This window comes from Camellia sinensis, unplaced genomic scaffold (assembly GCF_055761805.1).
Source record: "Camellia sinensis isolate YWXY unplaced genomic scaffold, ASM5576180v1 Unanchor12, whole genome shotgun sequence".
NCBI lineage: Eukaryota > Viridiplantae > Streptophyta > Magnoliopsida > Ericales > Theaceae > Camellia > Camellia sinensis.
In genome coordinates, this window is record NW_028128998.1 from 3,588,391 (window position 1) to 3,613,273 (window position 24,883).

The 24,883-nt window shown below is 45.8% G+C and overlaps 1 long non-coding RNA gene across 1 annotated transcript; it reads right to left on the bottom strand.

Annotated features, from left to right (window-relative positions):
- Positions 1 to 9,875: 9,875 nt before the first annotated feature.
- On the bottom strand, positions 9,876 to 10,751 carry LOC145814598 (uncharacterized). The gene is made up of 3 exons (XR_014357912.1): positions 10,456 to 10,751; positions 10,166 to 10,327; positions 9,876 to 10,072 (listed from the first exon to the last, which is right to left on the bottom strand). It is a non-coding gene; the product is annotated as an uncharacterized LOC145814598 (long non-coding RNA).
- Between the last annotated feature and the right edge of the window lie 14,132 nt (positions 10,752 to 24,883).

Consider the following 24,883-nt stretch of genomic DNA (forward strand, 5'->3'; position numbering starts at 1 on the left):
CAGTGGTGAAGAGACCTCAACACCAAAATCCCGGAGCTAGCACAAAATGGCTCAAAATGAGGCCTTTTGAGGCCTAAGGGTGGTCAACAACCCTCAAACAACAAAACACTCTTAATAAACAATAAAGAGGGCCTAAAAACAGAGCTTTTTTATGTTATACAATAATCACGAAAACAGCTCTAAGACTAGTAGAAAATCAATGCAAAAAAGGGGGGAAAAGGGACTAGAATCTTACCCTTGAAGACCCCTTCACAAATGGTGCTCCAATGGCCTCCTTGAGCTTGAATCCAACACCAAAATCTCAAAACACACTCTTTAGAATCTCAGCTCCAAGAGGAAGGTGAAACACTAGGTGTTTGTGTGCAATAGTGAGACACAAAACACCTAGTGTGCAAAATGAGAGGGAAAGAGAGATAGGTTGTGTATGTCTAACCCTAACCCTAGAAAACCAGAGCTCTCCTCTGTATTTTCCTCTCTCAAAAATGTCTAAAGCCTCTTCTTTTGCCTTAGAGAGGAGCCTCTCTCTATATGCCTCTTGTAAAGCTTACAAGACAAGCTTTGCAAGAGGGAGAACCCTCCATACACGTGTATGGAGGGGAGCAAAAGCAATACAGCTGTCTAAAAATATCTGCAAAAGCAGATGAACAGCAATCGGCCGGCAAAAAATGCCATCTTGGCCAAACAAAGTGCCGACCGGCACAAAAAGGTGCTGACCGGCAACAAATAGTGCCGGCCGGCAAACTATATTGCCGGTGGCAGCAAAAACCAGCCGGTGGCATCTAGCCACTGCCGGTGAAGGGTGGGGATGGTCTAAAAGCCCCCACTCTGCCTCTCAAAGGCAAGAAGCAAGTGTTTGGTGCAAAACCAGACACTAAACGGTCGAGTTCGGGGATCCTGAGGCAAGGCGCGCGAGCCGAGGCCTCCGGGAACTCCAAACGAACACAAACATGGATAATCACCGAGTGTTCAAACGGTGACGTCCAAGTCTTGAGGACGGTCAAAAATGGGGTGTCTACACGGGCTGGTTTTTCCGGGAGGAGGTTCTCCGGCATTAACCTTTTCGGACAAGGAGTTACCGCCTGAGGGGACAAGTCATAACAAACCTCTCTATATTTCTGTGGAGTGTAGAGATAAGTGGATACCGGTGGTACTTGTTGATACCGGGTCTGCAATTAATGTCTGCCCGACCAGAACGGCATATGCAATCGGGTTGATGCCCGTGGACTTCGTCCCAACTACCCAAGTGATCAGAGCATACGACAATACCAGCAGAGAAGTGATGGGGACTGTTAAAATTCAAACCAAGGTCGGTCCAGGACAACACAGCATCGAATTTCATATCTTGGACGTTCCCGCAACCTTTAACCTACTTTTGGGGCGACCGTGGTTACACCAGGTCAAAGCAGTCTCTTCCACTCTACATCAGATGCTAAAGTACCCTCACGGGAAAGGGGTAGCAATCGTTTTTGGGAATTCATCAATCCATCCGCCGCCGGAAGTGTCTACACCTGTCTTGGAGATCGAGCACGGCACGGAGGATGTGTTTTTGTCGGGGTTCACTTTGGCCAAGGCTCAAGTGGTGCAGAATGTCATGGCTGTGAATGAGGGTATGTATGTTAGTGCTCAATCTATCTACCTCATGAACAAGCTAAAACATACCCCCGGGATGGGATTAGGGAGAAGTGGCCGGAAGGGCGTCTCAGTGTTGGCCGAAGTGCCACACAACCCTCACGCCTTTGGACTGGGTTATCTGCCCACCAAAGAGGACTGGGTGAGGAAAGGGAAAGAAATGGCCGGAAGGGCCAGAGCAAAGAAGGCCGGGAAGCCATTTGAGTTAATGCATAGGCCCATCTGGGGTACCCTAAACGGACGTTTCGTCCGGGAGGGGGAAGATTTTCCATTCTGCGGCTTCCCGGAGCCATGGCTAAACGCGGAGGGGAAGCGCGTGCCTGGTTTTGAAATCTTCTTCGACATACAATTATCTGGGGATGACGTTGCCGAAGCGCAGACAGACCCACCAACTGAGGCTGAGCAGTGTGAAGTAGTGGATTCTGAGAGCACAGAGCTTGAAATGGGGGTAGCACTGGCGAGTCTACTATCAGATCCTCCGATCGACCAAGAGTGCTTGGGGGATAACTCTTCGGTTTCTATGATTGGAGATGAAATAGCTGCAGACTTTCCAGCGCCGATCTTGGATGCATCTATCGCACCTTCTCTCATCTGGCAATATGAAGAAGGCTTTTTATCTAGTAGTTCCGGGTCAGGTAGTGAGCCGGAATCTGATTCCACCGAATCTTCTGCGTCGGAATCAGATTCCAGCTCGACTGAGTCTGAGTCCGGTATTGCTGGGGGTGATAACCCAGATGCCATAGTCCTGTCTAGGTCGTCTTTTTCATTTTCTTTTGAGTCTGTTGTAACAGAGGAATCTGACGGCTTGGAAATATTTAATGAGAATGATGTGGATGTGGTTTCTGAGTATTTTTCTGTGCCTTTGATTTATTGCTTAAATCAGGATTTTCAAAATTTTGATGAAAACAACGAGGGAGAAATTCCCCCAGTTTTGCAACGATTAATTGATCAAGAGCAGGAAAGATTTGTTAAACCTTTAATGGATGAAATCACTACTGTGAATGTTGGTACTGAGAAGGACCCGCGGCTGGTCCAGATCGGGTCCACGTTGTCTTCAGAGGAGCGCGAGCGCTTAGTCGCTTTGTTAAAAGATTTCAAAGATGTTTTCGCGTGGTCCTACGAAGACATGCCTGGAATCGATCTTGAGATTGTACAGCACCGGATCCCTCTTGATCCCGAGGCCCGCCCTGTCAAACAGAAACTCAGAAGGATTCGCCCGGACTGGGCTCTCAAAATTAAGGAAGAGGTCACCAAGCAAATTGACGCAGGGTTCCTGCTGGTATCTGAATACCCAACTTGGTTGGCCAACATTGTTCCGGTGCCAAAGAAGGATGGCAGAATTCGGGTCTGTGTAGACTTCAGAGATTTGAACAGGGCCAGTCCGAAGGACGACTTTCCCTTGCCACACATTGATGAATTGGTGGATTTCACGGCAGGACACGCCTTGCTTTCGTTTATGGATGGTTTCTCAGGCTATAATCAGATAGTAATGGCACCCGAAGACCGGGAGAAGACTGTATTCACTACCCCGTGGGGTACATATTGTTATAGAGTGATGCCATTTGGTTTGAAAAATGCTGGAGCTACGTATCAACGGGCATCAACTACAATATTGCATGATATGATCCATAAAGAGGTCGAGGTGTATGTGGACGACATGATTGTCAAGTCCAAAGATAGAGAGGGCCACTACACCGCCTTACAAAAATTCTTTCAAAGGATCAAAGAGTTTCGGCTGCGACTGAATCCCCAGAAATGCACGTTTGGTGTTACAGCAGGGAAGATGCTAGGGTTTTTGATTACACAAAGGGGCATCGAGGTCGACCCTTCCAAAATCAAGGCCATCTTAGAAATGCCACCACCAAGGACTGAAAAGGAGGTGCGAGGCTTTCTGGGTAAAGTGCAATTCATAAGACGGTTTATTTCTAAATTAACCTTGCCTTGTGAACCACTTTTTGGTCTCCTGAAGAAAGGAAAGAAATTCCAATGGGATGGCCGATGTCAAGCAGCTTTTGAGCAGATCAAAGAGTATCTACAGAACCCACCCGTGTTGTCACCACCAGAGCCGGGGAGACCGTTGATATTGTACCTTTCGGTAACTGAGACTACCATGGGTTGCATGCTCGCGCAGGAGTCTGAAGACAAAGTGGAAAGAGCCATCTACTATCTGAGCAAAAAGATGCTGGATTACGAGACCCGCTATACACCGCTGGAGAAGGCTTGTTTGGCCTTGGTATGGGCAACCAGGAAGCTGCGGCACTACCTGTTAGCCCACTTACGGGTAGGCTAGCTCGTTGGCTGCTGTTGCTCTTCGAATTTGATTTGAAGTATGTAACGCGCAAGTCAGTAAAAGGAAGAGCGGTAGCAGAGTTCCTTGCCGACCACCCGGTTGAAGGGGATGAAGCGGTTGAGTATCTATTCCCAGATGAAGCCATTCTGCATGTCGAAGATGAAACTTGGACGATGTACTTTGACGGAGCGTCAAACCAGTATGGGTATGGGATAGGGGCGTTGCTGATAGCGCCTGATGATTCCCGTATCCCTTTAGCATTCAAGCTCCGGTTCAAAGTTTCCAACAATGAAGCAGAGTATGAGGCATGTATTGCTGGCCTGGAAGCAGCCCTGGAACTAGGGGCAAGACGGTTGGACGTCATTGGGGACTCAAACCTTGTTGTGTCTCAAGCAAAAGGAGATTGGAAAGTCAAGGAGGAAAGGATGATAATCTACCACCAAACCTTGGATTTGTTAATTCCTCGGTTTGAGAAGCTAAATTTCACCCACCTCGTAAGAGAGAACAACAGGTTTGCAGATTCATTAGCAACTCTATCTTCTATGATAGACATCCCGTTCGGAGTCCGGATGCGTCCAGTCATTATTGATCAAAAGTTTACGCCAGCATACGAGTCGATTTCCGCCATAGATGAGGTTCAAGACGGCAACCCCTGGTATTACGACATCTGGAACTTCTTGGAAAAGGAGACATATCCACTAGGGGCAAATGCCAAAGATAAGAGGGTTGTCAGAAGAATGGCTGCTCAGTTCATTATCTGCGGGAGTAAGCTATACAAAAGAGGTCATCTGGGAATGCATAAGCTCTGTGTAGAAGCTGAAGAGTTGGAACGCCTGATGGAAGCCATCCATGGGGGGGAGTGCGGTGCACACATGAATGGAGTAATGCTGGCTAGAAAAATCCTCAGACAGGGCTATTACTGGTCAACCATGGAGGAGGATTGTATTAGTTTTGTTCGGCGATGCCACAAGTGTCAAATTCATGCAAACCGCATGAACATCCCGCCGTCAAAGCTGTACAACATGACTTCACCATGGCCTTTTTCAGTCTGGAGAATTGATGTGATCGGAGCTGTTACCCCGAAGGGGTCAAACGGGCATGAGTTTATCCTGGTAGCGATAGATTATTTCACAAAGTGGGTCGAGGCCCAATCATACGCGGTGTTGAAGGCGTCGCACGTCGCAAAAGTTCATCAGAAACAACATCATCTGTCGCTACGGGGTGCCAAACGAGATAATTTCAGATAATGGTTCCCACTTCAAGAAGGAAGTGATAGACTTGTTGGAAAAATACAATGTGGCTTTTCATAAGTCATCTACATACCGGCCGCAGACCAACGGAGCGGTTGAGGCCGCCAACAAGAATATCAAGCATATACTGCAGAAGATGGTGGGAACCTATCGGGATTGGCCAGACAAGCTGCCATTTGCTCTGTGGGGCTACAGGACTTCAATCAGAACTTCTACTGGAGTAACTCCATATTCATTGGTCTATGGAATGGAGGCTGTTCTACCCATTGAGATTGAGGTTCCGTCATTACGAGTATTGGCTGAATGCCAGATAGCCGAAGCAGATTGGCAGCAAAGCAGATTCGAAGAACCCATGCTCTTTGATGAAAGAAGACTGAAAGCACTTTACCACATCCAAGGCTATCAACGCAGAATTGCTCGGGCTTTCAACAAGAAGGTTAAGTCCAGGAATCTGAAAGAAGGAGATTTGGTGCTCAAAGACAACCGAGCTCCCATCCACGACCCAAGGGGCAAGTTCAAACCCAATTGGACTAGTCCTTACATCATCAAAGCTATCTGGTTAGGTGGAGCTGTGGTTCTGATGGATCTAGATGGCTTGGAGTTCTCACAACCGATCAATATGGACAAGTTGAAGAAATACTATCCTTGAGAGGCTCGCTAGGCCGAAAACCCGAAAGGGCGACCTAGGCAAAATTCAGAGGACAAAAATTAGAAAATATAAAAACTGAGCTCGCAAGGTTGAAAACCCGCAAAGGGCGGCCTTGGCAAAAGTTAGAGCGCAAAAGGAGAGTGAAAATACTCGAGTGAACCCGAGCCTGAACTACGTAAGGCTTGATTCCCATCTTTGGGATACGTAGGCAGCTTCACATTGAAGTTCAGCCATAAACTCTTCCCCGATCAACTTTGTCCATCTTGATCATCTCAGTCATCTTTATCCATCAGCATTTATCGTGATCTCCGGTACAGTGCTGTTCAAACTAGGGGCAACTTTCCGTTGCCGTGATGGTGCAAAGTTACTCAGACAAGGGGCAACTTTCCGTTGCTTTGCAGTGCCGCATTGTTCTTCAGACTAGGGGCAACTTTCCAGTTGCGGGGATCTGGGGTTGTGCATCTCAGTGACAGATTTTCGGCGTGTCCAGTTCTGACCCACATCGAAAACAGTTTTGAAAAGTTTTGATAAAAGTTGACTTTGTTCAAATTAATCTTTTTACGACTAAGACCATTTCTGGACCAAAAGTGGAAAATTTTCAGTACCACAACTTTCAATTTCATTGATTTCAAAATAGAGTTCTCCTGCTCTTGCTTACAATCGAGGTTGCTTTTCAGTACATTCATAAAGAAAACTTGAAAATGCTAATAAAGCAATAAATTTGGGGCATAGTTGAATCAAGTATCTCTGCGTCCCCTCCCAGAGCTGGACGGAGCATCTGATGCCAAGCTGGGCCCAACCTGTGCCTCCTCATTGAGCCAATCCAAGCACTCATCGGACAAAGTGCAACTGAAAGTGGAAGCAGGGGCCAGGAGCTCTCTAGTCCTCCATGCTGTGGCATATCAGGCAAGGTGTGCACCCCGGATCGGGAAAGCGGCTGGGTACTCAATCCCCTCCGGTGGGCAGGTCTGATCATGACCAAACTGACGCAGGAACCGGAACGGAAAATAGAATACGCAGTGGGTTAGACCAATTAATTGGATCCCAATCAGCCGAGACATACTATAGCTCATCGCCGGGAGGTTGAGCCAAGGACAACGCCAAGCAATGCCATCTGCGGACAAATTGCACATCCAATCGAACCACCACCTTTCGTCAAGAGCATTGACTAGGCGCTGCCGAAAGAAGTAGCCTCGAGCTGAATAAGCCGGGCAGGAGTCCACAACCTGCAACTTGTCCATTAACCATACCTAGGGGAGGGATGGAAAATGAGAGATTAAAGAATAGAGAGATGAACGATGAGAAAAAAGTAAGACAAGGGTTTTGTGAGAAAAATCGAGCCCGAGGGCCGAGTGACGTGAGCAAATATATATGTAAGGATGGGTGGGAAACACTACCTGCAGTAGCAGTGGACTCCCAGCAAACCTAGTCGCCTCCCGGCGATAGACAGAATCTAAACCCATCAGTGTCTCGGCCAAGGTCATGGCAATACAGCTCTTTCCTTCTCTCAAACCTTGGGCGACTTCAATCAGGCGAATGCTAGCCCCGCCGAAGCCTGAGGAAAGCAGAAAGTGAGACAACAAACATAAGCAGAGGGCGTGTTGCCGGAAACCCTGCCAATAATGGTTGCTGCGGTCACCGGCGTCGGAAAAACGGTGGATCAAGCCGAGGATGTCCAGTTCTCCACTGCAGATCAGAGATCGAGCATCATGCGCCGTGAGCCCATACATCCGTCCTAAAGCCTGAGCATGGCCAAAACGAAGCTAGGGCAAGATCACTTCAGAGCATTCAGACTCCATCAAAACCTGAAAATCTTCGAAAGTGGGACACATCTCTTGGCCGCCAAAGCTAAAAACATGCGTCACTGGATTCCAGAACCTTGCCGCGGCATGGAGAAAAGGAAGTTGTAGCGGAGTACGGCTCAGCGTGAATAGTGCATTCAAGCCGAAACCCCGGAAATTAAGCTTTTTCGAGCCATCTAGAGAAGAGATCCAAGATGTGACATTTTCTGCGAGAAACGCCTCCATCTTTGTCTAAAACTAAGATGAAATGAATGTTCCCGAAGTTGAGGCTTTTATAGAAGGAAAAACACTATTCACGGGGACACGTGTCAAAAAATCTGGTGGCTGCAGGACTAAGTGGCCGGTCGGCCACCTTTTCTGGCTGGCCAGCCATTTACTTTTTACAAAACTGGCCGGCCAGCTGTCTCTCTCCACAAAAATGGCCGGCCGGCTCCCAAAGATGGTCGGCAATGCTGCAGTGTATCTCCTTGGACCTGTTTTACCCTTCGAGGGAAAGTTCCAAGCATTTCCATGCAACAGGAGACTCAAAGGCCTTCATCTCCCTCCGTTTCGGATGCGTTCCGATGCCCAGATCGTCAGAAGTACACTCTGTTATCGTTTTGTTTATCGAGTTGTTGTTTTGATTATCGAGTTGTTGTTTTGCTTATCGAGTTGTTTGTCGGGCGGACGTGTTTCGTGTTTTTGAGTCATTGTTCTCTGTTTAAACAATCTTCGTTTAAAGTCTTGTTTATTTGCGTTGTCAACGTTGTTGCATTTTGCTTATCGAGTTGTAAACTTCCTAAGGTCCTGTTATATCTTAGTAAGTTGAGTTGTTTAGTTTGTTGCGTCCGTTCACTACTTGACTTGGTGATTACACAATGCACACTCCTATTCAATTTCTTTTCTTGTGCGAAATAAATTAATGCGATACGATGCTAAAAATTCAAAATACAAACACCTTTTCAAAAGCTATTTCATTTCATCATGCTTTACAACAAACAAAGGTACAAGTTTTACAAAAAATAAAACTGCCTAACAATGTGCAAAGTGCTACAAACTACTAGCAAAAAGAAAAATAAAGCAGGAAATAGCAGCATCAAAGTCCTCGGGAGCGGGAACGAGAAGCACTCCTCATCCTCTTCTGCGGGACAACCTCTGCACCATCATCACCATCTGAGTCGGAGCTGTCATCCTCAGGATCCCCCTCAGCCTCACCAAAACCGGAGCCCCCCTCCTCAGCAGATGTCTCTGACTGACGGTCGGTAGCCTCCTCCTCCTCCTCAGCATCCTCCTCCTCCTCATCAGGCTCCACCTCTACAACGTGAGCCCTGCGTCTGCGGACGGGCCCTCCTCGAGCTCCTCGAAAAGGCCTAGAAGGCCCGGCTCCTCGGGAAGGCCGGGATGGCCCCGTCCCCTGAAATGGCCCAGATGGCTCAGCTCCCCAAGGAGGCCCAGGTGGCCTGAACTGCGGCTGACCAGACCATGAAGGCATCTGAAAACAAAGAGTTCAATTCAAATACATCAGTCCAAATATATACGTCAGATGCAGATACAAGTAAAGGCTACATGAAGTGGGTGCATGTAAATACAGTGTACAAGTGGGGTGTGTGTCAGATGTGCTCTACACAAGTAGTCTATCGATGCAGTAGAAATCAGCATGTCATCAGAAGTATGATAAATGCCAGAAAACTGAAAGGTACCTGAATGCCCGCGACAGACAACTGTGCCTCCCTACGCAGGACCATGCCCTCGAGTGTGGCCACCAGTCCAACCACCTCCTCCATGTACCCTCGCGATGGCTGCAAAAATGAGCTCATAATCATCAGTGAACAAAAGAATGTCTAAACATCTGAATGATGAATGAAAAAAGTGGAGCATACCGGCGGTGAGTCCGGATCAATGGCGTATCGATCACTGGGCATCAGAGGCTCTAGCGGGATCGGAGTCGGAGAGATAGCCCCATACTGCCACGCCATCAACTCAGTCGGCATATCTGGCCATCCGGGATGAGGATGAGTCGACGGAGTCGGAGGAACTGGTCTACTCCCACCTCTAGATGTACCAGCCCTGCTAGTAGAAGGGGCGTCTGCAGCCCGAGCCCGAGCTTGGCCCGAGGACGACATACCGGCAGGCCTCATCATCGGGATATGAGCTCCCGTCAATGGAGGCATCAAATATATGTGACGGTAAGTGGCGTAGTCCCCCTCCTCAACATATAGTAAAGCATCACTACCAGCATGGCACCGACTACCTCCGAGTAAGGGAGCCTGTCAGCGGTCCGCATACTGGCTGGGGGTACTGCGGGAGGATCCTGAGAAAGATACCCCCATACCTGGCGCAGAAAGTGTTCCCCCAGGAACCATGCCCTGCCAACCGGCCCTTCAAGCAGGACCCTATACTGGGAGATGTCCGACGCTCCGGTATACTGAAGTCGGAGACCATCACCCAGGGACACCCAGGGCTGCCATGTGATCTGCGGATGATAAATGCATAAACCAATCAGAAATCGAGAATATACAGAGCAAATCAAAGATGAAAATGAAAGGAACTGAAAGTTCTGAGGTACCTCTGAATGTCGCACAGTGTCAAAGTACTGTCGCAGGTTAAGGAGGGTCTCTCGAGGTCTCGGCCGGTGTGGGCCCTCGAACACCAGTGAGTATGGGGTCATGAGAATCCCTGCCACCTCCAGCTCTGGGGCTAATGATGGAAAGTATACATAGACCCATAGCTGAGAAAAGCAGTGTAGAATGTAAGTACGAAATGCCGAGAGCAAAATACAGACTGTAAAAGTGCGCTGTGTGTGCAATATACAAGTAATGAAGAGCAGAAATGTAAATCAAGGGGACAGAAAAGTACCTCCCAGGCTCTCCAGTAGCCGCCAAGTAAATCGCCCCGCCCGCGGGAGGTCGCGCTCATATAAAAATAAAGGGTAGCCAGGCCGGCGCCACCCCAGTCATATCGATGGACCTGTGATAGGTCAACCAGAGCGCTCAGCAGGTATAGCCCAACTGTGTTCCCTCTGTCGGCGAACAGGGTAGTCCCGAAGAGGAACATAAGGAAACCACGGGCATACTGCTCTGTCTCCTCGGGAGTCTCAGGCACCATCTCCGCCCGCCGGAAGTGGGAAGAGAACCAAGTGTATCGGACTCTCCCAGAAACCTTGTCAACGGGCGGGCGAGCCCCCAATAGATACATCCAAGCGGCCTCCCACTCGCCCATATCCTCATCATAGGGGATAGACCAACCTCTTACGTCAAGGCCGGTCAATACAGCGAAGTCAAAAGGGGTCATAGTCATGTCCCCGGTAGCAGAGAAATGAAAGGAGTTGGTGGTGTCCCACCATCTCTCTACCAAGGCTGCCATCAGTGTCCTCTTGGCAGGACAACGTGACAACCCGATGCAGAAAGGCCCTAATCCTGCCAAATCTACCAAGTCACGGACGGCCTCCGGGAGCTCGGCGTACCAATCCCACGCGATGGTGGAACCATACCCCCGCACACTGCGGGAACCAACCTGCATTCAGAATGAATACATGTGGCAATAATGAAATGACTGGGCTGTGTGCCGATGAAATGAATGGGCTGTGTGCCGATGAAATGAATGGGCTGTGTGCCAATGAGATGAAATGGGTTGTATGCCGATGAAGTGCAATAAGCTACATTCACTATTTAATCTGGGCTGCGTGTTCAGAAAATTTGAAATTTGGGCTGCGTGTTCAACTTTCTATCAGTGTGGGCTGCGTGTTCACTATTTAATCTGGGCTGCGTGTTCAGAAAATTTGAAGTTTGGGCTGCGTGTTCAACTTTCTATCAGTGTGGGCTGCGTGTTCACTATTTAATCTGGGCTGCGTGTTCAGAAAATTTGAAGTTTGGGCTGCGTGTTCAACTTTCTATCAGTGTGGGCTGCGTGTTCACTAATTAACTGGGCTGCGTGTTCAGAAAATTTGAAGTTTAGGCTGCGTGTTCAACTTTCTATCAGTGTGGGCTGCGTGTTCACTATTTAATCTGGGCTGCGTGTTCAGAAAATTTGAAATTTGGGCTGCGTGTTCAACTTTCTATCAGTGTGGGCTGCGTGTTCACTATTTAATCTGGGCTGCGTGTTCAGAAAATTTGAAATTTGGGCTGCGTGTTCAACTTTCTATCAGTGTGGGCTGCGTGTTCACTATTTAATCTGGGCTGCGTGTTCAGAAAATTTGAAGTTTGGGCTGCGTGTTCAACTTTCTATCAGTGTGGGCTGCGTGTTCACTATTTAATCTGGGCTGCGTGTTCAAATTTCAACTAGAGTGGGCTGCGTGTTCACTACTCTAATCTGGGCTGCGTGTTCAGAAAATTTAAAGTTTGGGCTGCGTGTTCAAATTTCAACTAGTGTGGGCTGTGTGTTCACTATCTAATCTGGGCTGTGTGTTCAGAAAATGTAAAGTGTGGGCTGTGTGTTCACTTTCGAATTCGGGCTGTGTGTTCGACAAATCAGTGTTTGAGCCGTGTGTTCTAATGTGGGCTGTGTGTTCACAATTAATTAATGAGCCGAGTGTTCAGAAATTCGAGTGTTGAAACTACATGTTCAGGATGCAAGCAAAGTACTATGTCATAAGCTAAACTGCGTGTTCAAACATGGCAAAGGTGCGAAATCTAGGAAAAATACAGAAAATGAAGTAAATACCTCTCGGGCCTCATGAGAGAGGTGATGCTCCGGCTCTCGGAGAAGCAGATCCACGGGTGCTCGCTCATCAAAGCTAGTGAAGTGACGGAAGACAGCACGAGGGAGGACATGTGCTGGCGGACGGTACCTCCCGGGAATAAAAGGTCGGGTCCTCGGGGGTAGAGTCATGGGATCGAAATCATCTCCGGCACCTGGAAAACCTCCGCCGTGGGGAGAATTGCCCGCCATTTTTAAAGAATCTGCAAAAGAAGCAAAAATGAGCCAAAATTGGAAAAAGTCAACAAAAAGTCAACTCTCGGGAAATAAAAAGTCAACAAAAGTCAACTCCCGAGAAAATCTTCCAAATATTGAGACAAACTTACCTCAAGTAGCGAAAATGCAAAAAGAAGCTCCGAAGCCGGAATTTAATCGCTTCAAAGTGCTTGAAACTGAATGTTTTTGCGAAAACAATTTACACGGGGCGTTGGAAAACGCATATGAAACTCAGATCTGGAGAAGAAAATGTTGTAGGAGGCAAGAAAGGAAGGGGCCTCGGCTGCCTTTTATAGGCTCAAGGTCTTGGTTGAAGAAGCATGAAGGAAGGAGGTGAAAAAGACCAAACTGCCCTCGGATCTGGGTATATGGCCGGCCGGCCCCCTTTTCTAGCCGGCCAGCTATCTGTTTTTTGGAAAGTTGGTCGGCCAGCTATTTGCTTTATGAGAAACCGGTTGGCCACCTCCCCTTGGGAAGATAAACGGCCGGCCATGTCCCCCACATGCCTACCTAGCTCCCTGCAAATTTTGAGGAAGATCGGAGTTCCCGGGACCTGAAAAAGTTCAAGAAAAGTACACTTCCAGTCGCGAAATTGCTCCGCCGGGACTTCAGCTTCAAGTTCTGACATATGTCTCATCATCATTCATCGAAATCAAAGTGTATCCTTTTTGAATGAGTTGTAGCCTTTCCGAGAAGCGGATCGGAGGCCGTGATCGAGTTGCCTTCGCCGAAACACGCGTTTCCATACTCGTTATTTCATGACAAACGGACACCCTGATTCATGCTCGTGTCACATTATCTTGCGTTCTCATGAGCATACTCGCATTAACATGCACATTTCCTGACATTGGCATACCTCTATGTTTGAGCATACGTTGTCACGGATGTTCCACTTTTGCATTGCGAGGCATTCACTTACCGGCGCTGCGTGTGTCAAACTTTCGGAATCACATTAAATATATGTTGTTAGCATATTGTGCTCGTTGAGTTTCTCTCTTTTGCAGGCACGATATTGTATGTACGGTTCAATTGAGGCTGGTGCGACCAGACGAATCGCGCAGGTATCGTATCTTCTCCGTGTGAGACGTGGCGAGGATTGAATAATCCTCCGCATTCTTAACTGCATGAAATGTAGTTGTTGCTTTGCATTCTTGCTTAAAACTGTTGCATCTATTTGCGAATACTTGCTTCATTACAGCTTGCTGCATTTGCATGATCATTGGGTTATCTTCGGCTTCTTGCATATCATTTGTATTTTGCCCCCTGCCTGCGGGCATGCCTGCGGGCGCATCTCTGTTTATCCTGTCTGTTTGTCTAAGTCTTCGGCCTTGTCAAAAATGGGTCGTCTCTGGGCTTTGACATTCACTCCCGTCACTTATGACTTCCGAGTTCTGTCAAAGAGGGGCAACTGTAGACACCCCATTTTTGACCGACCTTAAGACTCAGACGTCACCGATTGAGCGCTTGGTGATGTTGCATAATGTGCTCGTTCAGAAGTTTTAGAGTCGCGGCCGTGAGCCCTGCCTCCGGACTTCCGAACCCTCTTCTATGCCTTGCCTCGGTTTGCGAACCAGACTCGGTTTTCTCTGTTTCTTTTCCTGAGGGGAGGGAGAGGTCCTGTAGACCATCTCTCACTGGCCGTAGGCTACATTTTGTGGCCGCAGGCCATTTTGCCAATTTCGGAGTCTGGTTTCCGGTTTTTTTCGGGACCGTAGGCCGTATGCCTCGGTTCGGGACCGCCTAACCATCTCCGTTTGCTCTAAATTTTGGCATACTTCCTATTTTCTCCCTTTTGAGGGACACTGGGGTCTGAGAAACCCACTTCGTGGTCGAATGCCACTTTCGGTGCTCGGCAGCCCATTTTTGGGACCCCGAACTGCGTGTTTTGGCCCCCGAGCATTCGTTTGGCATCGGTTTTCGTTCATGTTTGGCAGGTACCTCTGTTTTATCACCGGGGAGGTCACTAAAGGGTGGGAGGCCAGTAATTGTTGCAGCAACCAGTTATACATCCTCCGACGCCCTCCGGCGCCCGTTTTTCGCACTTCCGGGCTAATGTTGAACACCTTGGGGGTATCTTCTTGAACTTTGAACCACATATTTGTGATGTACACACATGAGAGGACCCTAAAAGTTCATGGCCGGACATTAATTCAACTTGACCCTTTTGACCCCCTCCTTCCGGGCTAATGTTGAACCCCTTGGACCCTTTTTCTCGAACTTTGAACCACATATTTGTGATGTGCACACATGAGAGGACCCTAAAAGTTGGTGGCCGGCCAGTAATTCCACCTGACCCTTTTGAACCCCTCTTTCCGAGCTAATATTGAACCCCTTGGACCCACTTTCTTGGACTTTCAACCACAGGGTTGTGTTGTACACAGATAGGAGGACACCACCAGTTGGTGGCCGGCCAGAAAATCTGATTGACCTTTTTGACCCCTAGCCGGCCGGCTAGGGGGTGTGGCCGGCCGGCCACCTGCAGCAAAAGTACCAGGTCGGCCGAGCTCCTTGCACTGTGCACTTTACAGCTGTGGAGCTTTATCCCCCAGAAAAGATCTTTATCCGGGGGATATTTTGTGGGCGAAAGTTACTCTCCTTTTCCCCCACCTTTACACCCCTTCTTTGGCCCTTATAACAAGCAAGCTAGATCATTTGTTGGGGTTAGAAAATTTGGTCTTCAAGCCTCCATACACAACTCCATCTCTATACCTCTCATTTCTTGAAAAATCTCTAAGTCCCTAAGCACCATTTCTTCTACACCACCAAGCTCTACCACCACCACCTCATTTCCAGCAACAAGGAAGGCATCTCAAAGGCTAAAGGAGCTGCAAATTGGTCCAAGAAGCAACAAAAGTCTTAGTCTTCAAGGGTGAGTAACATTTCTTCACTTTGACCCTTTTTCTTGATCCATTTGTAAGCCCCACTTGCTTTTTGTTTCAAGCTCCGGACCTAACTGAAAAGGGCCCTCTTTTGAGCTCATCTTCACTTTTCATTAAGGGCTCAACCCTGTTTGAGCCCTCCATGATACACTTGCTTCATTGATCCTCTTATATGTCATAATTTTGCATGCTATTTTTGGCCCATGATTAATCTGTTTTTGAGCATGTTGTAAACTGATATTAGGCTTATTTTGAGCCCCTCTTCAACATTGAAGAAGGGCTCAACACCATTTGGGACTTCCATGTTATACCTACCCTTATATCTCTCTTTTATTCCCTATTCTTGCATGCAATGGCAGCCTACCATGCATATGTTTTTGGCCATTTTACAGTTCTGAAAAAGTCCTTATTTTGGTCCATTCTTCATTTTTCATTCAGGTCCTTTCATGGTTTGGGACCTCCATATGCCACTTCATGTTATATCTCTCTTTTGGTTTGTTTTCTTGCATGTTTAGTTAGCCTACCATGCTTTTGTTTTTGGCCATTTTACAGGCCTAGAGATAGTCTTATTTTGGCCTATACTTCATGTTTCATTAACATTTTTTTTCTGTTTGGTGATCATTTTGCATACCTCATGTTATAGCCACTTTTGAGCCTTATTTCGCATCACATTTCTATCATGTTTGTATACTGTTTTAGCCATTTTACAGTTCTGCAAATATTCATATTTTTGGTCCCTCTTCAATGTTGTAGAAGGAAATTTTTCAGTTTGGATTTTTCTTATATCACTTGCTTCATTACCCCTCTCTTGGCCCCTATTCTTGCATGCTATTTTTGCCATACCTATGCTTGCTGTTTGGCCATGTTTATAACTGTGAAAGTGCCTTTTTTGGGACTGTCTAGCTTCTGTCTTTGCATTGCATGTCCATATTGTGCATGCATTGCATAGCTATAGGCCATTTCGGGGGCCTAAATTTACATTTCGGGACATTTCCTTGCATTTGGTGTCATTTCGCCTCATTTCGGGACTGTTTTCCCCCATATTTTACTGCTGAAATCCCATTAGAATGATTGCGACCATTTCATGTCATTTGCATCGCATTTTGCCATTGCCTCGGTTTGCGTGCCCGTGTGCACGCATTTCAAGGCACTTCATTTTTATCCGCCGGCATCCTATGTGAGTGTGGCTGAGGCTCACTCATGTTGGTATAAGTCCATATCACATTTTCATGTCATTTGCATTGCGTACGCCATCGCCTCGGTTTGCGTGCCCGTGTGCACGCATTTCGAGGCACTTCATTTTTATCCGCCGACATCCTATGTGAGTGTGGCTGAGGCTCACTCATGTTGGTATAAGTCCATATCACATTTCCATGTCATTTGCATCGCATTTTGCCATTGCCTCGGTTTGCGTGCCCGTGTGCACGCATTTCGAGGCACTTCATTTTTATCCGTCGGCATCCTATGTGAGTGTGGCTGAGGCTCACTCATGTTGGTATAAGTCCATATCACATTTCCATGTCATTTGCATCGCATTTTGCCATTGCCTCGGTTTGCGTGCCCGTGTGCACGCATTTCGAGGCACTTCATTTTTATCCGTCGGCATCCTATGTGAGTGTGGCTGAGGCTCACTCATGTTGGTATAAGTCCATATCACATTTTCATGTCATTTGCATTGCGTATGCCATCGCCTCGGTTTGCGTGCCCGTGTGCACGCATTTCGAGGCACTTCATTTTTATCCACCGGCATCCTATGTGAGTGTGGCTGAGGCTCACTCATGTTGGTATAAGTCCATATCACATTTCCATGTCATTTGCATCGCATTTTGCCATTGCCTCGGTTTGCGTGCCCGTGTGCACGCATTTCGAGGCACTTCATTTTCATCCGCCGGCATCCTATGTGAGTGTGGCTGAGGCTCACTCATGTTGGTATAAGCCCATATCATGTTTTCATGTCATTTGCATCTCGGTTTGCGTGCCCGTGTGCACGCATTTCGAGGCACTTCATTTTTATTCGTCGGCTTCCTATGTGAGTGTGGCTGAGGCTCACTCATGTTGGTGTAAGCCATATCATGTTTCCATGTCATTACATCGCATTTTGCCATTGCCTCGGTTTGCGTGCCCGTGTGCACGCATTTCGAGGCACCTCATTTTTATCCGCCGGCATCCTATGTGAGTGTGGCTGAGGCTCACTCATGTTAGTATAAGTCCATATCATGTTCTCATGTCATTACATCGCATTTTGCCAATGCCTCGGTTTGCGTGCCCGTGTGCACGCATTTCGAGGCACTTCATTTTTATCCGCCGGCATCTTATGTGAGTGTGGCTGAGGCTCACTCATGTTGGTATAAGTCCATATCACATTTCCATGTCATTTGCATTGCGTATGCTATCGCCTCGGTTTGCGTGCCCGTGTGCACGCATTTCGAGGCATCTCATTTTCACAGCATTGTGCATACTAGGTTGTATCTTAGATCACATTCTGCCATTTTCTTGGTTTGCGTGCCTGTGTGCACGCATTTCGAGGCATGTCATTCCATAGCATTGTGTATGTTAGGATTGTATATTAGTTGCATTTCATGCATATCATTCATATTGCATCGTGTTCGGGATAGGAGTTAGCCCGGGCACGGGAAACGAGGTGCATTTCGTACTCCGAGTGACGGAATGTGTCTCAATTTCCCAGTCACCGACACTCCGGATCATCCATGATGGAGTTAGGTTTTAGCTATAGTTTCATGTGCATTCATTCTATATTGAGTTGTGCATTTCGACTCCTCGGCCATCATGCCTCGGTATGCGTGATTGGTGGCACGAGGATCGAGACATGCATATATCTGTGCAAATACATTGCTATGCCCCTTTCCTGCTCTCTGTTGTAGCAAAACGAAGAATCAGCAACCTTTTGGGGCTTGGCACGCATTTCAAGAACAGGTGTAAACAGAGGCTAATTGGGGCATTCCGGTGGATTTCCGCACAAGACAACCCGGACATGCATCATACATCAGAAGCAAGGCAGTCCCTGGCTTGCACGCCAGTTTTATTTATATTCTTAGTTAATTTGTTAATTAATTAGAATTTGGTAATATTGGGACTGTAATATTCTTTTATTTGGGACTGTATTATTTATTCGGACCCTCTGCGCGAGGGCACAACTGTAATAAGCGTGCGTGAGTGTGATGTATGTCTTCCAACCCCACGTCTTTCTCCCTTTTATTTATCCGCTTATGATGGTTAGATTATGGCATATTTCAATTAGCATACAGTATGACGGCATGTTTGCATTCATTCATCAGTTTTGCATGCACCGGGCTCGGCGCATCATACTAACTGCATTGTATTTTCAATTCCAAATTGAATACATGATAGTTGTAGCATTACATATGCCATCTTAGAATAGCCGAGCCTGCTATAGTTGCATTTTTGCATGTGTTGCATTAGGCATTTCTGTATACTTAGGATCATGCATGATTTCTAATGAAGTTTCTATTTTGGCTTGGAGTACTCGGTAAGTTTTATGCTTTAGCATCCTTGCATGCGTGTGAGTGAATGCCATGATAGCATGCTTGCCATGAGGCTAATTGCTAATGTGATATAACTGCCTGAATGCCTGTGGGTGAAGGTTGGGTTGTTTAAATTGGAATAAATTATCAAATGTTTTAAGTCTACTTGCGAGTAGCAAACCATCTTTCAAAAACAAACATGAAATGTTTTGTTCCAATTTGGGCGACCCGGTCTATACTTATATGCTGTGTGCATCACATAGTAACCTAGGCTAATAACCGGAATAAGAACATACAATGTTTTCAAAAATAGATATCATGGTTAGTAGAGGCCGGTCTATGACCGGGCGAGCGGGGGTGCTCACGAAGTGACCTTCCCTAATCGTACCCAAGTTCCCGAGCCGAGGCAACTTTGGTGATGACGGACACGTGGCCTTCGGCACCGAGTCAGGGTTTCCTAAATTTCCCAAAATAAAATATTTAGGTGGCGACTCTGTATTTGGCAAAGCAGTCCATGTTTGGCACTTCTTTCAAAAAAATCTGTTTTTCTCAAAACGATTTGCCGGATTTGGACTCTTTGGTTCAAGATTTAGAACCGTGACACAAATCGAGTCCGACCTGTAGCGAGGTCCCCCACGGGCTGTGCTACACAAGAGCAGTCCAAAACATATCTGAAAGAAGTTAAGCTTGCTAACCATAGACCTACCACTTGGAAAACAATGCAACAGCTTTGTTGAAGTTTTGTTCCTTCCAAATTATTTGAAAGTTTATCTAGTATTGCTGCTTTTTTTTTTTTTAAAAAAAAAAATCTCAACATTCTGCAATTAAATTTCTTTAATTTATGTGTCTTGATTAATTTATTGAACTTGGAGGTTACTTCTCTATCACAATTTTAAATTTCTTGTCCCAGAATTTCGCTTAATGCAATTTTGTTGGAGATTTCTTAAAAGCTTCAAAACTTATTTATTTATTTATTTATTTATTTATTTTAATAGTCTTATTTATTTGAATTTTAAATATGTGTTTGGTTTCAAAAGCAATAGGTGTGTTTGTTCCTAACAGACACCATAGAGCCTTTTTATATAGGACTCTAACATTGGGAAAAATATACAACATTCTCTGTTCTCTCTCTCTCTCTCTCTCTCCTCTTTACTGTATTTTTGTATTCCATATTTCTAGAAATTGATACATTTTTGGCAAATTCTTCTAGTGCAACTGTGCATTGTGTCAGATCCTATAAAGTTTTGGGTTCTATCTTGGAGTCGTTTGTGATCGTTAAAACCTGCACGAAGACAGCGCATAAATGATGAATTTCAAGGAATATGAGAATTGTTGTTCATTTTGGAAATTATTGTTCAAAACGTTGAAATAGTCTTGAAATGACTAATTGTTGAGGATACTTGAGAAGAGGGAATTGTGTTATTCCTTGGATGATGAATTGGAATAAAATTATTTATATTCATCTTGTGTTATTGACATATCAATTCATTTGATTACATTAAACTTTGAAAGTTGATTTGAAAACTTGCATTGAGAAAAGAATGTTGAGAAACAAGTTTCCATGAATTGGTTTTGGGGTAAATACGGTGGTAAGTCTTGACAGGTGGTGTAGATGAAATTGAATAGGTGTCTAGCTTTCCAGTTAATACTGGTAAAAATGACAGATTATAGGTGTCGAGCCTTCTAGTCAATGTTGGTAAAAATGACAAATTGGTAGTACTTGTATAGTCTACTTGCTGACACCTACCTAGAGATTACCAGAGTTGTACTTACCGCCCTTGAAATAAATTGTTAAGTTTTGAACAATTGAAATTGCATGACATCATTGAGCATGATGGTTTTCAAAAGATAAAAATGTGATTTATTTTCAAAAAGGGGCATAGCATGACATGTGCATTTCATCTCTTAAGACTTGTATAAAATGTATATACTTTGTTAAAGATTTCCTACTGGACTTTATGCTCACCCTACGGGATTTTTGTGCAAGAAAAGATGTGGTGATGCTGCCTAACTAAAGGCGAGGAAATGTGTGTTGAGAGTACGAGACTCTCATTTTGCCGTGACTCTGTGTGTAAGCCAAGGGCTATATGTGTGTGGGTTTGAATAACCATTTTGTGTAACTAGGCTCAAGCCCTGGAAACTAGTAAACCCTTGTGGGTATTTATTTGTTTATTTACTTGTTATTGGGTTAATGTATTGTTGCATCAAGAACTATTGTATCATGTAATGTAAGTTTGGAGATTTATATTCGTTTCTCCTTGAAAGTGTCATGATTGTTGTATTATCACTTGGGCTAGAAATTTGGGGCGTTACAACTTGGTATTAGAGCTACCGGGTTTGAATACTTAGAACTCGTGGGAAGTGGTTGTTTAACCACAATGGGTTCATTTAGCATGTTTAGGAAGTATTATGCATTTTGTGACTATGTGATAACATGCTTATGTGACTAAATGGGTATGGGATTGGACGTTTGGGATGTTGTTTGCGCATGTTAAATTCCTTGATTTCTCATTAGAAGGGTACTTGATCAATACTCGTTCTACTAAGAATTCTTGGTTTTTCATGGGATGGATGTCGTCGTAAAAGAATAGTCCGTCTGTGTTTACATGACTAAGTGCTTATGTAGAGTGAAATTGAATTATGTATATGGTAGAGAAATATATAGAATTGTTGTAGTCGAACGTGTGAGTCAAGTTACGAGAACATATGAGTTAATGTGCTAAATTATTTCTCTTGTGTCCTTTATTAGGATTTCAGGAAGGGATCAAGTCCGTGGTGGTAGAGGCGGGAGGCGTGGTAGGGCTCGCCGAGGTGTGCATGAGGTACCGGTCCATAGGGTTCCGGTGCAAGAAGAAGGATTTGGCCAAGCTAATATGGCTGAGCAAGTAGGCCAAACTAATGTGGCCGAGCAAGTGGGACAAGCGGGTCAAACCACAATGGGGCCCTAGCTTGAGAAATGGCAGCAGCTTTAAGAGAGTCTATGAACTTGTTAAGGGTGGAGAATCAAGCCTAAGAGAACACCGCGGAGTCAAGGGCGAGTTTCCTTACTAGAGAGTTCTTGCGGGCCAAACCAGATGAGTTCCATGGTAGCCCCGAGCCCAAGAAAGCGGATGAGTGGCTCGAACAAACTGTGACGACATTTGAGATACTTCACATCGAATATAGTGAACTAAGAGTAACTCTAGCGAGTTACTACCTTAAGGAAGACGAGGGTCAATGGTGGAAATATGCCAAGGGTAGAGAGGAGCCGACATGGAAAGCCTTTGTGGTTACTTTCCAAGATAAATGCATACGTCCCACTACTAGGGAGAGATTGAGGCAAGAGTTTAAAGACCATAAACAACTCGACATGCCCTTGGCCGAGTTTGAGGCGATCTTCTCTAGTTTGTCCAGATTTGCACCAGAGTTGGTGGCAACGGAAGAGCCCTATTGCATTGAATTTGAAAAGAAATTGAAAACAAAAATTATGTTCAAGCTTGTCAGAAATATGATTCGGGAATATGACCGTCTTGTGGAGACGACGACACGCGTAGAAATTTCCATACAAGTCGAGGAGGAGAGGCTTCGGAGTTCGAGGTCTAGGGGCCAAGAGTCTCAAGGAGACTATAGGCATAACAAGAAGAGCAGGAACACCTATCCATTCAAGTCCCAACAACAGCAGTCTAGATCCACTTTTTCTTTGCCTAGTGTGGGTCTGGGAAAAAGTGCATCGAGTAGCTTCTCGTGTTTCAAGTGTGGCCAACCGGGTCACCAAGCCTTCTCATGCCCACAGAAGGGAGGAGGGCAGTTAATGTTACCACCACCTAACCGATCTCAAAGTCAGTCTCAGTCTCAGAATAAAGGTCAAGGGTTTAATTGTTATCAGTGTGGTCAGCTGGGGCATATGAAGAGGACTTGCCCAAAGTTAGGAGGCGTATCTGGTGCATCAGGGTCGAGGCAGACTTAGAGCCACCAGCAGGCTTAATCAGTCCAAACTTCACGAGTTAATCAGGGAGCCACTTTGGCTCAGTCAGTACAATAGGCCTATGCTCCGAGAGGGGAGCAAGTCAATCAAGGGCCACAGGGGTGTGTGTATGCTATTATCATGCCAGAGCCGTTGCCAGAATCCTCAGTTGTGAGAGGTATTTTTGTTGTGTGTAATTCTTTGGCTAATGTATTGATAGACATGGGTGCTGTAGACACCCCATTTTTTACCGTCCTCAAGACTTGGACGTCACCGTTGGAACACTCGGTGATCATCCGTGCTTGTGTTCGTCTCGAGTTCCCGGAGGTCTCGGCTGCGAGCCTCGCCTCAAGATCTCTCGACTCGACTTTTCAGTGTCTGGTTTTGCACCAAACACTTGTGTTTTTGCCTTGAGAGGCAGGGAATAGCTTGTTGGCCATTCCCACAGCCCACCGGCTGTCCCCTCACATCACCGGCCGTTTATTGGTGCCACCGACAGTGGTTTCTTAAAACCAATGGCCGGTCGGCACTACATTTTGCAGACCGGCACTTTGTTTTGGCCGGTGACTTTTTTTTGCTGGCCAGTGTGACTCTTTTGCACCCTTCAGACTTGGTGCATGCCAGCTGTGCCTGCTGGAATGCACCAACACTCCTCCTCGGGCATGAAGTGGCTGTTTTACCCCTTTTGCCCCCTTTTGGTCAAAGCTTCTTGAGGAAGCTTGATCCTTTGTCAAAGCTTTCTCAAGAAGCTTGGCCAACTGTCTTAGCTTCCTCAAGAAGCCTTGACTCCTTTGCCCCCTTTGCCCCTTTCATTTAGCTTCTTTGAGAAGCTTAAATCATTTCCCTTCGCCTATTTAAGCACCTCTCTTCTTCCATTGTTGAGGTTAGAGTTTTGAACATAAAAAAACCAAAGCTTATATACATATACATCTTATACACACACTCTCTCTCTATATATTTCCCTCTCTCTCCTCCCTTGTGTGTGTTTTCTTGGCCTAAAAGTGCATTTTGACCTTACTTTTGCACTAATACACACACCATTACACCTTGCTCCGAGATTGAGAGGCATTGAGGGTTGTTTTTTGAGATTTTGGGCTGATTTTGCTCAGAAGAGTGTGGCTGGACCAACTGTTCTTGAAGTGTTCTTCAAGGGTAAGATTTTCACTTTAGTTTCCCCAATCTTGCATTGGCTTTTGACCTGTCTTGCATATTGATTCAAGCTTTGAGTATAACATAAAAAAGTCTTATATTTTCCTGCTTAAGAACTTTGATTAAGGGTGTTTTGGAATTGGGGGTCGAACTCACCCGCTTAGGCCTTGTTTGGCCCTTTTGGTGCTTCCATTGTTAGACTTTACTTTCTTGAGTGTTTGGTTCTTTTCACCACTGAAATCCAGTGGATTTTCAGTGGTAAAGAAGAGGGTTTGAAGTCTTGCATAGGGGAGGGACACCCCTCTCCCTTGGTCTCTCTCTTGTTTGCATATTTGGCTCAATGTGGTAGCATGCATGTTTAATCTTGTTTAGCTTCATTTCAGAGCTTATTTGGTGTTTATACAACATGTTTTACCTCTGTCTCATGTGGGTTTGTTGATCTCTTTCATGCATGTTATACTTGCTTTATATCTCCTCAAGGTTGCCTAGAGGTATGCCATACATTAAGGCCATGATTCTCGCATGATCTAGCCAAATATTATGATGGTATTAGCATCATTTTGCCATGTTCAAGATCTGTTGGCCACTGTTTCAGTCATGTTTGCCATGTTTGGTGTCACCTTTTTGCATTTTGGCTTGAGAGCCTTAAGGGTATAGGCCATGAACATGCATTGGTTAGGCTATTTCGGTGATTTTGAATCACTTAGCATGTCATTTTAGTCCCTAAACCATGCTTGTATACTTGCATTCATCGCTCCTCTCATGCTTTGAAGTTGCACCCTCTTATGCCTTGAAACATGCATTGCGTATGCCTAGGTGTTTGCTTCATTTGGGATGCCATATGTGTGGGTTTTGGGGCTCTTTTTGCATGCCAAAATTCTTTTTTTGGTTTTATAGTT